Here is a 16487-nt window from a genome sequence, read left to right as displayed (position 1 = left end):
GATTCTTAATTTGTTTCTATAGTGCTAATGATAATCAAATTTAAAAATTTAGGATTTTTAGTGTCATAACCCGTCCTTAACCATAAGAACGAGTTAGATAACGTATGATTTCATTGCGAGGTATTGACCTCTATATGCGACATTTTTAAAAGAACAACTGCATTTATTTTACATTACAAACCATAACTCTTATGTTAATACAAGCTTTAGACAATATAAAGATGATTATCGTTTAGCGATAATCTTAGACTTACAAACTTTACATGTGATGATAACAATACGATTTCTAGCATATTTTACATTACAATTCCTCGGATATGCAGTTTTATTTTTGACACAAATATGCATACTCAAGATCTTGCTTAAATTCAACATGTTGCAACGGAAGCTTTTAGTTATCACCTGAGAATAGACATGTTTAAAACGTCAACATAAAGTTGGTGAGATATAGGTTTAATGCCGGCAGCGATATAAATATATAGACCACAAGATTTCATATATAAACATTTTAATAAAAATATTCTAAGTGGTTGAGCACTTGATAACCATACTTAACATTTAATCACGTCGCATATTCCCTTTATTATGAAATCTTACTACACCGTACCAAGTGTAGTTACGAAACGAAGTACTGTGCAACCGTTGAATACTGGTCGTCCAGTCCGGTTGGGGTTGTCAGGCCCGATAGATCTATCAACAGGATTCGCGTTTACAATACCGCTGTAAATAGTAGTTACCAAGCTACAGGGAAGTATGCCAGTGGTACAACTCAACGTAGAATATATTTTTCAGTTACTTGTGTCCATAACGTAAAACATAAAATACATGTATTCTCATCCCGAAATACTTAGAGTTTAAAAGTGGGACTATATACTCACTTTTGTCTTGAAGATATGTAATTTCGACTTGGTCTCCGATTGATATCACGAACCTATCCATATATAATATATCAATACCTTTTCTTTTTAAAAAATCGTCACATATATATACTTGTTATACTTTTAATACTTTTAATAATTCCTTAGTCCGTAGTTAGCAGCTCGATGTTAGTAATTCAATTTTAATGGTTCATTTTTAGGTGTTTAATAAACCCCCAATGAAATAAATAAAACCCCCATCGAATATGTATTGGTCGAGATTAATCTTGACCCACGGTACCGGTGTTGTCAAATGACGTGTTGCGTACATAAAGTACCGGTGTTGTCAAATGACGTGTTGCGTACAATCATGGGATCTTATGATTAATCTTCTCGTATTGTTTACGGGTGATCCTGAACCATATAAAATTAAATTATGAGTACATATATATAAAATATCATGTTATTTTAAAAAGATGTGATTTATTTAATTTTTCTCCAATTATTTTCGTGACTAAACAAGTCTTGGATATCCGATTTTGTTTTGGTCATAGTTTCTTCGTTACAACTCCGTTTTCGTTGGTTCAACTTGCCACTTCCTTGGATCGAGTCCCTCTTTAAGAATATGAACTGTAAATACCTTAGTTTGTATTCGAAATCACAGGTCAAAGGTCAAACTTTGGTGAAACTTATGAAGTTAATCATTTTTGTTACAAAAATATCATTTAATGACCATTTTTCTAAAAACACTTATACTTTGAATTAAATCATGAAATTTTTATGTGTTAACATATTCATAAGAAATATAATTTTTCCATAATATAAACCTCCAATTCAAAGTTCAAGATGGTTTTTAATTATCCAACCCCAAACAGCCCCCGGTTGCACTCCGACGTCGTAAAAACAGTTTTTAAGGTGTTCTTTGAAAAACCAAGTTATACCTTGTTAAATTAGCATATATTTATGTTATATTACAGGTCTTGAAGTATTTTAAAAGTTAAGTTAGAAGGATCTATTTAGTTTGCAAACAAGTTTGAAAACATTCAAACTATGTTCTTGTTGTTAAAATTTTATACCACAAAATAAGATAGCTATATATATATGAATCGAATAAGGTTATGAACAAAGTTACTACCTCAAGTTACTTGGACAAGATTTCTGTAAAAGAGGAGTAAGAACCTAGAACCAAAAGGGTGATGGAATTGGATGAAAGATTGGAAGTAAACTTGTGTTCTTGGAAGGATTCTTGAAGTGTTTTTGTAAGAGTTTTCTTATGGTGATTAAGTGATGTTTTTATGGCTAGATCTTCATGGATTTTAGCTGAATGGTTATGGAGTTTCTTAAGAGTGTGTTTTTGGTTAAAGAAATGAGGTAGTAAAATTTGAAAATGGAAGATGTATTTAAGGCCATAAAAACATGATTAATGGAAAAACATGGACAAAATTTCATGTTGTATTTTTATGTAATTAGTCATACTAAACATCAAAAGTAGTTACCTTATACATAAGGCATGAACAAGAGAGTTACCTTATACATAAGGCATGAACAAGGGCTGGTTGGTGGTGATTTGATGTGTATATACCAATAGTAAATACGTATAGAAGCTAGGTATGATACGAGTACATGTACTCTAGATATACGTATAGAAATTTTGTGAAAAATGGAATGAGAATTCAAATATAGCTATCTTTTGTGAATATACTTATATTGTTTTATGTACTTAAGTCTTTAAAAAGTGATTAAATACATTATATATACGATATATGTATAAACATTATAGGTTATAAGTATTTATATCAAATAACGTTACGTATGGTTATTGTTTTGAAAACTTAAGTTAGTAGTTTCAAAATATACTTATAACTTATTGTTATTAATACAAAATGAGGTATTAAAACATCCTTAGATCATGTTAAATATGTATATATACATATATATACACAAACGTATAATTATCATATATTGTATAGTTCGTGATATCATCGGTCAAACTAGACGGTCAATCGTTGTGTAAAACTCTCTTTGAAAACATAAGTCTCAACAATTTGGATTGCTTATCATGTTGGTAAGGTTTAATTTATGTAAATATTAATCTTATAAGTATAAATTGATCGAAAAAGTGCGGGTCATTACATTTAGGGTTTCTTATTAGTCAGTAACATGATTTGATTCTTAATTCGTTTCGCAATTCGTTTTCATTTTCTACATCCAGTGTTATCAATTATATGAGATTAAGGAAGAGAATTATAAGTCTTAATGTTAACTATTGCCTTACATTAGCAGTTGACGCCTAATTCCGTTACAAATTTGATTCACACATTGATCAACTAATTTTAGGTAATTATTCGATTCATTATATTTTTAAGTCAGTTGTTCATGCGTTGGTTGATATAATGATAAAGTTCATTTTTAATTAAATTATTTGTTCACGTGTTTACTTAAAGATTACATTTTTTTTTTCCCATAATTGTGAATTAGAGTTTGGTCTTAACAATGGCAGGAGAAAAAATTCTACAACTGAAGATGGAGGATGCAAATGTACGTATCGTTTAATTCTTTTCAAATGGTATCAAATGGTTTGGTATCAAACTCTATCTTATTCAATGTGATGTTAATCTTCATTTTTTGGTTCACTGACCCTCAAAATTGGGGTATTTGGATGTCAATACTATTAGTAATTAGCTCATGATGAAAAAATGTTATTACGTACTTGAAAAAAGGGTTTTATCTATTCTACTTTTTTTTTCTGAATACAAGGTAGACTCCTAGAACGTAAATGCTCTATGTGTTTTGGACTTTATGGATGATCGTTACCCTGTTCAAAGTGCTTTTTATGTTTTAAACCAAGTAAGCTTTATACAACCTTCTATTACATAGTTTATAGTTATAAAATTCCCCGATTTGATTTTTCAGATTTCAATTGTTTCCAAGTGTATTTATGCTCGCCTTTTCGTTTTTAATTGTGGGACTCGCTATTAACTACACTATGATATGCTTTTAGTACATAAATTCTGGAATTTCGTGAAATTAAGTCTACAAAATATCATCAGGACTTGAAATAGAATGGCGTGACAATAACTTTTTTGAAGTCTCACATTTGACTCTAACCGTGCTAATGAGATGAACTTTGTTTTATCATTTGATCCTTACTTAACATGGACCATGTCTAAGCTAAGTTAGTGTTAGATGCCGCTTTGGACCTTAAATACGTTAGACATTTTTGTATATCTATCTTCTCTACTATTTAAAACAAATCTATCTTCTCTATAATTAGCATTTTTTAAGTTAATATATTTTTCTTATTTTCTATTGTTTGTTTGTAATTTTGAAAGATCGTTTGTCCCCAAGAGTACTTATATTTATTTTATATAGGAACAATTTTAGAACAATGACAATGAAGCTTAGATATATTGTTTTGGTTTCCAGCCGTTAATCAGGACAAGATGGTAGTGATGAAGATGGTAGTGCTAACAATCTTGAAGATGAAGCAGCAACCTATAACATAAAGTATCTTACTGGTAGTAATATAATGGGTCTTGCGGTATAAATTCTATGTTAATGAATCATTTTATTTGCTTTTAATATCGTTTACACTCATCTTTTTTACATATTTTTGTCTTCATGAAGGATCCAAGTTTTCGACACCATATTCTTATTCAGTGCCTAATTTTGTTCGATTATCTGAAGGTTGTTCGCTTGGTTCATTCGCATCTATTTTCAGTTATTAATTTTTTATAGTTGTGTATGATTTGTTCATCATCTATTGGAATACAATGGAGTTTCAGTTTCTAATTTATTAAGATCGTATATTTCTTAAACCGTAGAGGCTTTATTCCTTTCTTACAATTTCAATTAAGTGAAGAGCTTTTCACTATACCACTTACAGATCGGAGATAACTGAAGAGCTTTCAATTATACGATGTCTTTTAACGTTTCATTGAACGCTAAACCTGCTACGGAAAAGTTAATTTGTTTGTGATGGGGATATGGAAAACAACCTACCGCAGCAACGAATGTTGTTGTCACTCAAAATCATATTCCAACATCAAATTCAGGTAATGAAAAAATTAATTCTGAAATCATTCTTTTATTCATTTTATAATTAATAAATAACTTTGTTAGTTATATATGCTTTCTGCTATGTTTGCTTTATCAATTTAATTTAATTTTGTGGTACCCTTTTATCTTTAATTTAAATTTCATTGTATGAATATCAGTTGAAGATTTTTTTGGTCATCTTGTGATCACAGGTATCATTTAGCCTACTTTAGAAGTTGAAATGTATAGATTAGTAAGTGTATTGTATTTATTGTTAAGAATCGTATATTTATGGTTTTAACAATATGTATTTTGATCCCACATATCAAATTTGTTCATCTTTACATTCGCCTAATACCGGTTTGTCCCTGTTACCGTCTTCACATGACCATGCTCGAGAACCTGCAAGGAGCTTCGATCAGAACGCCATTGCCTTATGTTACTAACAATGGTTAGTAATAATTTTTATCTATCTCAAATAATAAAGAATTGATTGAATTTGTTTTACAAAACTTTCAGTTCTACATTTATTTGGTTACATATATGTGATTATCGTTACTTTATTGTCTGTTTTATTATTTGTTTGGTACCCGTCACATAACCCTATTTGTTTACTATCGACATTCAATTTATTGTTTTGAGAATTTATAACTCATGATAAAATATTTGTTGTTGATTTTTATAAGGCAAAACGATATAATTTCAATGACAAATTCTTGGGTTTTTTTTTTTTTATATTGCAGGTTCGCTTCGATCACCTTCTGGATATTCTGTTACCTCTCGGACCATTCAAGCAACTCAATACATAACACTAGAATCAGTTGCGAATTATATTGGTCAGTTCAGTTCTTTTACGTATGTAATTATTATGCAGTGTCAATTTTATGTTTCGAACAATTAGTAAACCGTTGTTACTATACTTTTAGTTACTTCATTTATAACCGATGTTGTGCTTTATATTGGTCAGTTCTTTGGTGTTTATTTTTAACAACCCGTCCTAATCCTCCTGGACGATGTCATCAACATTTGGTTCCATTGCGATGATCGACTCCAAGTAATGTCCTTAATATGAGCTAATGCACAGCGAAAGGTTTCTTTCATACCTGAGAATAACATGCTTTAAAACGTCAACATAAAGTTGGTGAGATATATAGGTTTGATGCTAGCAGCGTTATAACTATGGACCACAAGATTTTAAGTTTATACATAATACACTCCTCGTGTATAGAAAAGCAGTTGAGCACTTGGTAACCATACTTAACTAAAAGTCACAGCAGCATACTCTTAAATAAACCCTACACCGTACCAAGTGTAGTAACGAGAACGAAGTACTGTGCAACCGTTAAATACTGGTCGTCCAGCCCGGTTGGGGATGTCAGCCCGATAGATCTATCAACAGGATTCGCGTTTACGCTTCTCACGTAATTAGCAGTTACCAAGTATAAAGAGATATGCCATGGTACAACTCAACCGAGAATTTAGTTTTATCACTTGTGTCCATAATTTAAATCATTTATAAAAACAGCGCATGTATTCTCAGCCCAAAATATTTAGAGTTTAAAAGGGGACTATATACTCACCATACTGTATTTTGTAGTAAAAATACATATAACATCAGTGAACAAGTGTAGGGTTGGCCTTGGATTCACGAACCTAAATCATTAGTATATATATATATATTAAAACGTATATTTGTAATCGAGTAAATCTATTTATTATTAATAATTTATAAGTTCATTATTTATTTGTATATTTTCATTTTATATATGAAAATATTAATATAATTAGATTTTGTAATTTAAATATGTATATACTTTTATATATATATAGTTTTTTTTTTTTTGACATACTTATAGTCTCAACAACGTCATTAAAACCTTTATTGTTATAATTATAATTATTTTAGTAATAATAATATGGATATTAACGATAATGTTAAAATAATAATTTTTAAAGATTACAAAAGGATAATTTTAGTAAAAATAATATTAATGATAATAACTATTAGTTATAATTATTCCTATAATGAAAAATTCATAATCATAATAGTGTTAGAAACAATAATAATAATTAATGCTAACAATATTAACAATAATAACAATTATAATAATAATAATAATAATAATGATAAAAATTACTACCTCTCAAAATAGGCTGAAAAAAATAAGAAGATACCACTAGCGAGACTCGAACCCTCGACCTTTCGAACAAACCAAACTCGCCATACCCATGCTCTACTTACTAATTTCAGTTTTAAATACCGAGTTAAATTATTTAACCACTTAATTAATTAGTGGCCCAACAGATCATATATTTCAGTCCAACACACAAGTAGAATTTACTCGGCCCAACTCGAAACACAATTATTCGGCCCAGCAATAAACCTATATCCATTTAATTGTGGTAGCTTTTATTGTTGATAAAAAAAATCCGCCAGGGACTGGTTTCGAACCCTCGACCTTTGGCTGACGCACTAACATTCCAACCATCTCTCTATCCGTTCCTTTAAGATTTAATTGGCACATAAACTATTTTAATTAGTTCGTATACCAGTTTCCAGAACCAACGGACAATTGAAACAACAAAGTTACTCGGCCCATTAACAATTCTATTTGTCATCGGCCCACAATTATTTCTGGATTGCGAGAGGACATGAACGACTTAGCAACAATATAATATCATGCCCTAATCAATTCAAGTGGGGTTCTAATTATTAAAATGTGTCGGCCACTAAATATCAACAAACTCCACTTGCATAAAAATATTAATAAGGTAGTATTTCATAATCACTGCACCCATGTTTCCAAAACTTTAGCTGGCCAATTATTACTTAATTGTCATCGTCGCATAGCAGTGAAGAGTATCAACAATGGTGGGTTTTGATTCATGATTTATAATAGGCGGGGAAAAAAAATAGATTCGGTGATTTGGTGGGTGTTTTGGATTCATGAAGAAAAATAGGAGAAAAGATAGGTGGTGGTTCACAATGAAGTAAGGTGAAAGCTCGATGATATTGCAACATGAAACCGAAACTTGAAGATTATGGTGTTCGATTGAAACAGAAAACAAGTGGGTTTCGTTTGGGTGTTGAACAAATATAAAAAGAAACAGTAGTAGTAGCAAGTGCTCACATATGGTAGTTACAAGCACGATGATGGTTAAGTTTGTGGGTTGTGGGGTTCTCGATGGTGGACGGCGGTTTGAGGGAGATGTGATGGAGATATATCTGTTATAAGTTTTTATCTTCCTGTTAATTCGATTTTTGGCATTAGGGATAATTATCAGATGGATTTAAATGATTAATGAATCACAAAAGTTGTTCCCGATTGCTTTTATAATAGAAAACGAACTCGACAGGAATTTTGTGAAGGGAAAGAAGACAACGAGAAGAGATAAAAAGAAAATCACGGGTTTTAACATGTGTTGGGACATTATTGAGTAAATCTATCAATTTGATACAGTAATATCAATTAGGTATAGTTGGAAAAGGATTTGAAACAGATAGAATCCTAATCGTATTTATATCTATATTTTTATCTATACTATATACGAATTTTTATATATATAAAAGCTATTATTTTTATAACTGTTATATATGTCCATATATATTTATATTTATCAATATTTGTATATGTAATTATATATATATATATGTATATATATGTCAATTTCTTAATTTTTGAAACTAATTATTATAAATATATTAATACTAGTAATACTAGTAATAATTTTGATAATAACAATAATGACTTTACTAATAATTGTAATTATAATTATAAAAGTAATTAATTATTATTCATAATAACCAATAATATTTAAATTACAACTAAATAATAATTTTAATCATTCTTATAGTAATATTTATATTTAAGGTTTTTATCATAATCTTAAATTTATTAAGAATTTAATATTTAATATTTTTAACTCAATTAATTAAATTAAATGTTATTAATTCTATATACTCTTATTTATATATATTTATTTGGTTACATATTTATATCATGCTATTATTAATATTAATATTAATATATTTACTTTGATAATACTATTAGCATTTATAAACACGGTTCGTGAATCGTAGAAAATAGTTAAAGGGTAATTGGTTACATAAATACAGATTTCAAACTTTCCAGACTCAACATTACAGATTTTGCTTATCGTGTCGGAAACATATAAAGATTAGGATTTAAATTTGGTCGGAAATTCCTGGGTCGTTACAGTACCCACCCGTTAAAGAAATTTCGTCCCCGAAATTTGGTGGAGGTTGTCATAAACAACAATAGGAATGTTTTCATGACGAATATGAGGTGATAACAGAGTTTTATCATTATTGGAAGATATGGATAAAACGATTTGATCATGTGAAGCGCATGAGTAAAGCTATCACAAAAGAATGAAATGAGTGAATATGGAATTGTTTTAACCGATAACGTGATTAGGATTGATTTTCCAGAATTTAAGGGATTTAAAGAAAATCTTATGTAATAAGATTTGGTTTTTCGACGATTCAGGATCTCCTTTGATTTAATGCGGTAAATTTCTTTGTCGGATATTTCACTATAAATTCACCCCCTTCTCTTCCTTATTTCCATACTTCACATCTTCTATTCTTGTTCCCTCAACTCATACCTTAAAACATTTGCCAATATACTCCATCCCATTCTGATCCTTGATATACTCTTAATTTTCACATCTGCCATTCTTCTTTTTCATCTACCACCAGAGAATCTATTTACTTCTACTATACTCTTGTGTTCATAGTGTTTCTAGTTCTCCCGTGTCTCTATATTGCTAGCTGCATCAATATACACGGTTTGTAAATTCTGAGTGGTTGTTGGGTTTTATATCTTCCCTTATACTTCGATGTCCTTGCTTTTGTTTTCTATAATCATTGTCATCCACAGTTAATGCTTTCTCCTATTTGCTGCTATTTATACTCCAATTTCTATTTTGGGGTTTTGTCCTTCGTTTCTTCTTCCCGTCCTCATGTCAAGCGATTAATGATCCGAAATTCGTAGGTATGAAATTTGAAATAAACATAGCTAATGCTATTAGAAAGAAATGGTAATGTCACGATTTTGAGTTGTCAAATTACCAGAATATCTTGGAAAGATAGAACTATCAAGACGATATGTTCCTAATACGTTTGGAAATTGGACAGAATGTAAGAGCCGTGTAACATGGCACATGATGACGGTACTGTAAATCATCACATTCCATTAAAAACTTAACATGACTTACTGTAATATAATGAAGTTGATCAAGTTTCATTATATTATACTAATTCATGCATCAGTTCCCAACACTACTTCAAAACATTCATATTTTAAATTTGAAGGTTTTAGAACTTAGAAACTAACACAGTTTCTTTTATGTTGTAACGCATATGTTATGGAGAGATAAATGATCCCAGATAAGAATAGTTGTGAAAATATCTCCAGAAATATGGAGAATATGTATAACGGAAGATATGAAGATATCTTATAATATCTAAGATAAGATGATGATGAAGAATATCATTTGGAAAGGTTTAGAATAATGAGTAGGGTTCTTACTAACGGTTTCAGCAGGCACTGACTCGTTTGAATTCTTTGAAGTCAAACTTATTCTTTGTGATTTATCCACAGCCTCCTTCATACTTTGCTCAATTCGTTTTCCAGTTTCCAACCTTCTCTTTTTCTGAACTTTACCAACATACTGTACTTTATCGTCAAACTTTTGACTGTTAAAGTCGTTTACAGTTTTTGCTGCTTCATCAGCATTTTAAGAACTACTTCATAGTTCAGGGTGTTTTCAGAAACTTCACATTCAAAGTGTGAATTTCTTGGGAATAAATATTATAGGTATAACTGGAGAAGTGCTACGAGATTTTCAAAATACTAATTGCGGATTCCGCCGAAGAGATAACGAGCTGCTGGTATATCTGCTGATGATGTCGTGGGATATAAAAGGTTCTCTGATAACGATGGCGGAAGAACAACGTGTATATATCGAGATGATAATAAGACTAGTTTTACTGAGAAGTCAAAGTGGAGTTGTGATAAAAGTGGCTAATTTGGAAAGAAATTGCAAAGTTTTTTGGGTAATAATAACACTAAAGGAATTTACACTGCTACGTGTTGATTCAGTTTCCGAGAGTTTTCAGGTGCATAACCATATGCAGGAATCTTTCTTCCGTAGACGAGGTGCGACTGGTTCAACTTCTCGATCGAGGCGTTTGAAATCAAGAATCATGAAAAGTTGTGAATACGAATTGTAATCGCCAAGATACGAATGAGGTTTAAGATAGAATCAAGTGGCAAACTTGAAGAATTGTTTAGTTTCATATGTTATAATCAATATTTTAATTCATTTTAATTGTCCAAAGTTAGCAGTCCAATAGTCCGATTGTCCAATAGTCCAATAAATTCATATATAAATTAGATATATAATATTTGAATTACTTAATACGTATCGTGACCCGTGTACCGGTCTCAGTGTCGATCATAACTCAAAGTATATATATATTTTGGAATCAACTCCGACCCTGTATTGCCAACTCCCACCTTCACATATAGAGTGTCTACGGTTGTTCCGAAATATATATATAGATGGTGTAATGACCCGCACTTTTTCGATCGTTCTATACTTATAAGATTAATATATATATAAATTAAACCTTACCAACATGATAAGCAATCCAAATTGTTGAGACTTATGTTTTCGAAAAGAGTTTTACACAACGTTTGACCGTCTAGTTTGACCGATGATATCACGAACTATAAAATATATGATAATTATACGTTTGTGCATATATATGTATATATACATATTTAACATGATTAAAGAATGTTTTAATATCTTATTTTGTATCAATAACAATAAGTTATAAGTATATTTTAAAACTACTAACTTAAGTTTTCAAACCGATAACCATACGTAACGTTATTTGACTTAAATATTTACGACCTATAATGTTTATACATATATCGTATAAGTAATGTATTTAATCACTTTTAAAGACTTAAATACATAAAACAATATAAGTGTATTCACAAAAGATAGCTATATTTGAATACTCATTCCATTTTTCACAAAATTTCTATACGTATATCTAGAGTATAAGTACTCGTATCATACCTAGCTTCTATACGTATTTACTATTAGTATATACATATCAAATCACCACCTAATCAGCTCCTATTGTTGCCCTCACCAAGAGGTAACTCATTTTAACCTCTAGCATCAATAATTATACAAGAATACAACATGTGATCTTTGTCTTTGTCTCCCCCATCATTCACGCCACCACCACCATAAGTACATGCATCCATTTCCAAATTTTGATTCATTTTTACTTCAAGTCTTTAGCTAAAAACACACACACACTCAAGAGCCTTAAACTCCATAACCATTCAGCAAGAAACCAAGAAGATCTAGCCATAGAAACAAGCCTTAAACACCATAAGAAAACCATACAAAAACACTTCAAGAAATCCTTCCAAGAACACAAACTTACTTCCAATCTTTCATCCAATTCCATCACCCTTTTGGTTCTAGGTTCTTACTCCTCTTTTACAGCAACCTTGTCCAAGGAACTTGAGGTAGTAACTATGTTCATAACCTTATTCGATTCATATATATATAGCTATCTTATTTTGTGGTATAAAATTTTAACAACAAGAACATAGTTTGAATGTTTTCAAACTTGTTTGCAAACTAAATAGATCCTTCTAACTTAACTTTTAAAATACTTCAAGACCTGTAATATATCTTAAATATATGCTAATTTAACAAGGTTTAACTTGGTTTTTCAAAGAACACCTTAAAAACTGTTTTTACGACGTCGGAGTGTAACCGGGGGCTGTTTTGGGTTGGATAATTAAAAACCATCTTAAACTTTGAATTGGAGGTTTATTTTCTGGAAAAATGATTTTTACTATGAATATGTTAACGCATAAAAATTTTATGATTTAACTCAAAGTATAAGTATTTTTAGAAAAATAATCATTTAAGGTTGTTTACATGATGGAAAATGATTAACTTCATAAGTTTCACCAAAGTTTGACCTATGACCTGTGATTTCGAATACAAACTAAGGTATTTACAGTTCATATTCTTAAAGAGGGACTCGATCCAAGGAAGTGGCAAGTTGAACCAACGAAAACGGAGTTGTAACGAAGAAACTATGACCAAAACGAAATCGGATATCCAAGACTAATTTAGCTACGTGATTAATTGGAAAAAAATTAAATAAATCACATCTTTCTAAAATAACATGATATTTTATATATATGTACTCATAATTTAATTTTATATGGTTCAGGATCACCCGTAAACAATACGAGAAGATTAATCATAAGATCCCATGATTGTACGCCACACGTCATTTGACAACACCGGTACTTTATGTACGCAACACGTCATTTGACAACACCGGTACCGTGGGTCAAGATTAATCTCGACCAATACATATACGATGGGGTTTTTATTTATTTCATTGGGGGTTTATTAATCACCTAAAAATGAACCATTTAAAATTGAATTACTAACATCGAACTGCTAACTACGGACTAAGGAATTATTAAAAGTATTATAAGTATATATATGTGACGATTGTTTAAAAAGAAAAGGTATTGATATATTATATATGGTTAGGTTTGTGATATCAATCGGAGACCAAGTCAAAATTACATATCTTCAAGACGAAAGTGAGTATATAGTCCCACTTTTAAACTCTAAATATTTCGGGATGAGAATACATGTATTTTATGTTTTACGATATGGACACAAGTAACTGAAAAATATATTCTACGTTGAGTTGTACCACTGGCATACTTCCCTGTAGCTTGGTAACTAATATTTACAGCGGTATTGTAAACGCGAATCCTGTTGATAGATCTATCGGGCCTGACAACCCCAACCGGACTGGACGACCAGTATTCAACGGTTGCACAGTACTTCGTTTCGTGACTACACTTGGTACAGTGTAGTAAGATTTCATATTAAAGGGAATATGCGACGTGATTAATTGTTAAGTATGGTTACCAAGTGCTCAACCACTTAGAATATTTTTATTAAACTGTTTATATACGAAATCTTGTGGTCTATATATATATATATTGCTGCCGGCACTAAACCTATATCTCACCAACTTTATGTTGACCTTTTAAAACATGTCTATTCTCAGGTGATTACTAAAAACGAACATATATTTCATAGCATTATTCCTCAAGAAAGACAAGCTTTTAGTTGCAATTGTTCTATTTACAAGTGATATTCGTTTAAATAATAAAAGGTGAAGATAAAAGACAGATTCGACGAATTGAAGACGCAAACGACCAAAAAGCTCAAAAGTACAAAAGACAATCAAAAAGGTTCCAATTATTGATAAGAAACGTCTCGAAATTACAAAAGTACAAGATTCAAAACGCAAAGTACAAGATATTAAATTGTACGCGAGGACGTTCGAAAATCCGGAACCGGGACCAGAGTCAACTCTTAACGCTCGACGCAACGGACTAAAAATTACAAGTTAACTATGTATATAAATATAATATAATATATAATTAATTATATTAATTATATATATATTATATATATATATTAAAAACCGTCGGCAGAGAAAACTCCAAGGACTGAGCTGTAATTTCTACCTCCGCGACTCGCAGAGTTTGAAGAGCATTTTGCCGCGAGTCGCGGAGCCCCAAAATTCAACTCTGGCTATAAAGCAAACCGAATTCTGATCAAATTTCATATTCTAATTCTCTCATCTCTCAATATATACGATATATATATATATATAATTTATATTTTAATTTTAATTATAATTCTAATAATAAGGGTATGTTAGCGAATGTTGTAAGGGTGTAAGTCGAAATTCTGTCCGTGTAACGCTACGCTATTTTTAATCATTGTAAGTTATGTTCAACCTTTTTACATTAATGTCTCGTAGCTAAGTTATTATTATGCTTATTTAAAACGAAGTAATCATGATGTTGGGCTAATTACTAAAATTGGGTAATTGGGCTTTGTACCATAATTGGGGTTTGGACAAAAGAACGACACTTGTGGAAATTAGACTATGGGCTATTAATGGGCTTTATATTTGTTTAACTAAATGAAAGTTTGTTAATGTTAATATAAAGATTTACAATTGGGCGTCCCTATAAATTACCATATACACTCGATCGGACACGATGGGCGGGGTATTTATATGTACGAATAATCGTTCATTTAACCGGACACGGGAATGGATTAATAGCCACTAGAATAATCAAAACAGGGGTGAAATTACATTCAAGGGTAATTGGTGTAATTGTTAACAAAGTGGTAAAACCTTGGTTTACACGCAGTCGATAACCTGGTGTATTCATTAAACAAAGTATTAAAACCTTGTTACAATTCGAATCCCCAATTAGTTGGAATATTTAACTTCGGGTATAATAATAATTTGATGAGGACACTCGCACTTTATATTTATGACTGATGGACTGTTATGGACAAAAACCATACGGACATATTGAATAATCCAGGACAAAGGACAATTAACCCATGGGCATAAAACTAAAATCAACACGTCAAACATCATGATTACGGAAGTTTAAATAAGCATAATTCTTTTATTTCATATTTAATTTCCTTTATTTTATATTTAATTGCACTTCTAATTATCGCACTTTTATTTATTGTTATTTAATCGCACTTTTAATTATCGTACTTTTTAATTATCGTAATTTTATTTTACCGCATTTTTATTATTCGCAATTTCATTATCGTTATTTACTTTAAGTTTTAATTTAAGTCTTGTATTTATTTTATATTTTACATTAGGTTTTAACTGCGACTAAAATCTTAAAATCGACAAACCGGTCATTAAACGGTAAAAACTCCCCTTTATAATAATAATATTACTTATATATATGTTTGTATTTTTAATAAAAGTAAACTAATATAGCGTTGAGCTTTGTTTAAAGATTTCCCTGTGGAACGAACCGGACTTACTAAAAACTACACTACTGTACGATTAGGTACACTGCCTATAAGTGTTGTAGCAAGGTTTAAGTATATCCATTCTATAAATAAATAAATATCTTGTGTAAAATTGTATCGTATTTAATAGTATTTCCTGCTAAAATTTAATAGTATTTTATACCCCTCTGCTTTGACATTAAGTATTTTTGGCGCCGCTGCCGGGGAACGAACCCGGGTCACCCGCGTGACAGGCGGGAATACTAACCACTATACTATTAATGTCAAATACTTCACCTACTTTGATGACATTTTGTGGCATTTCATCACGTTGACTTATTTTTCCGGCCCTTTGACAAGCATCACAGGATTTGCAAAGAAGGTGTGCGTCTTTGTAAATTGTAGGCCAATAGAATCCAGCTTCATAAACTTTTCTTGCTGTTAGTTGAGGCCCATAATGCCCTCCTGTTGGTCCTGTGTGACAATGGTTTAAAATTTTACTAGCTTCATCTCCAAATACACATCGGCGTATTATTCCATCGGGACAACTTTTAAACAGATGTGGATCTTCCCAGAAATAGTGTTTTATATCACTGAAGAATTTCTTTCGTCTTTGGTACGATAATCCTTTTTCAAGGAATC

The sequence above is a fragment of the Rutidosis leptorrhynchoides genome, chromosome 11 (assembly GCF_046630445.1).
Source record: "Rutidosis leptorrhynchoides isolate AG116_Rl617_1_P2 chromosome 11, CSIRO_AGI_Rlap_v1, whole genome shotgun sequence".
In the NCBI taxonomy this organism is placed as follows: Eukaryota; Viridiplantae; Streptophyta; class Magnoliopsida; order Asterales; family Asteraceae; genus Rutidosis; species Rutidosis leptorrhynchoides.
The sequence above is the reverse complement of the archived record's forward strand: the minus strand, read 5'-3'. Positions refer to the sequence as shown.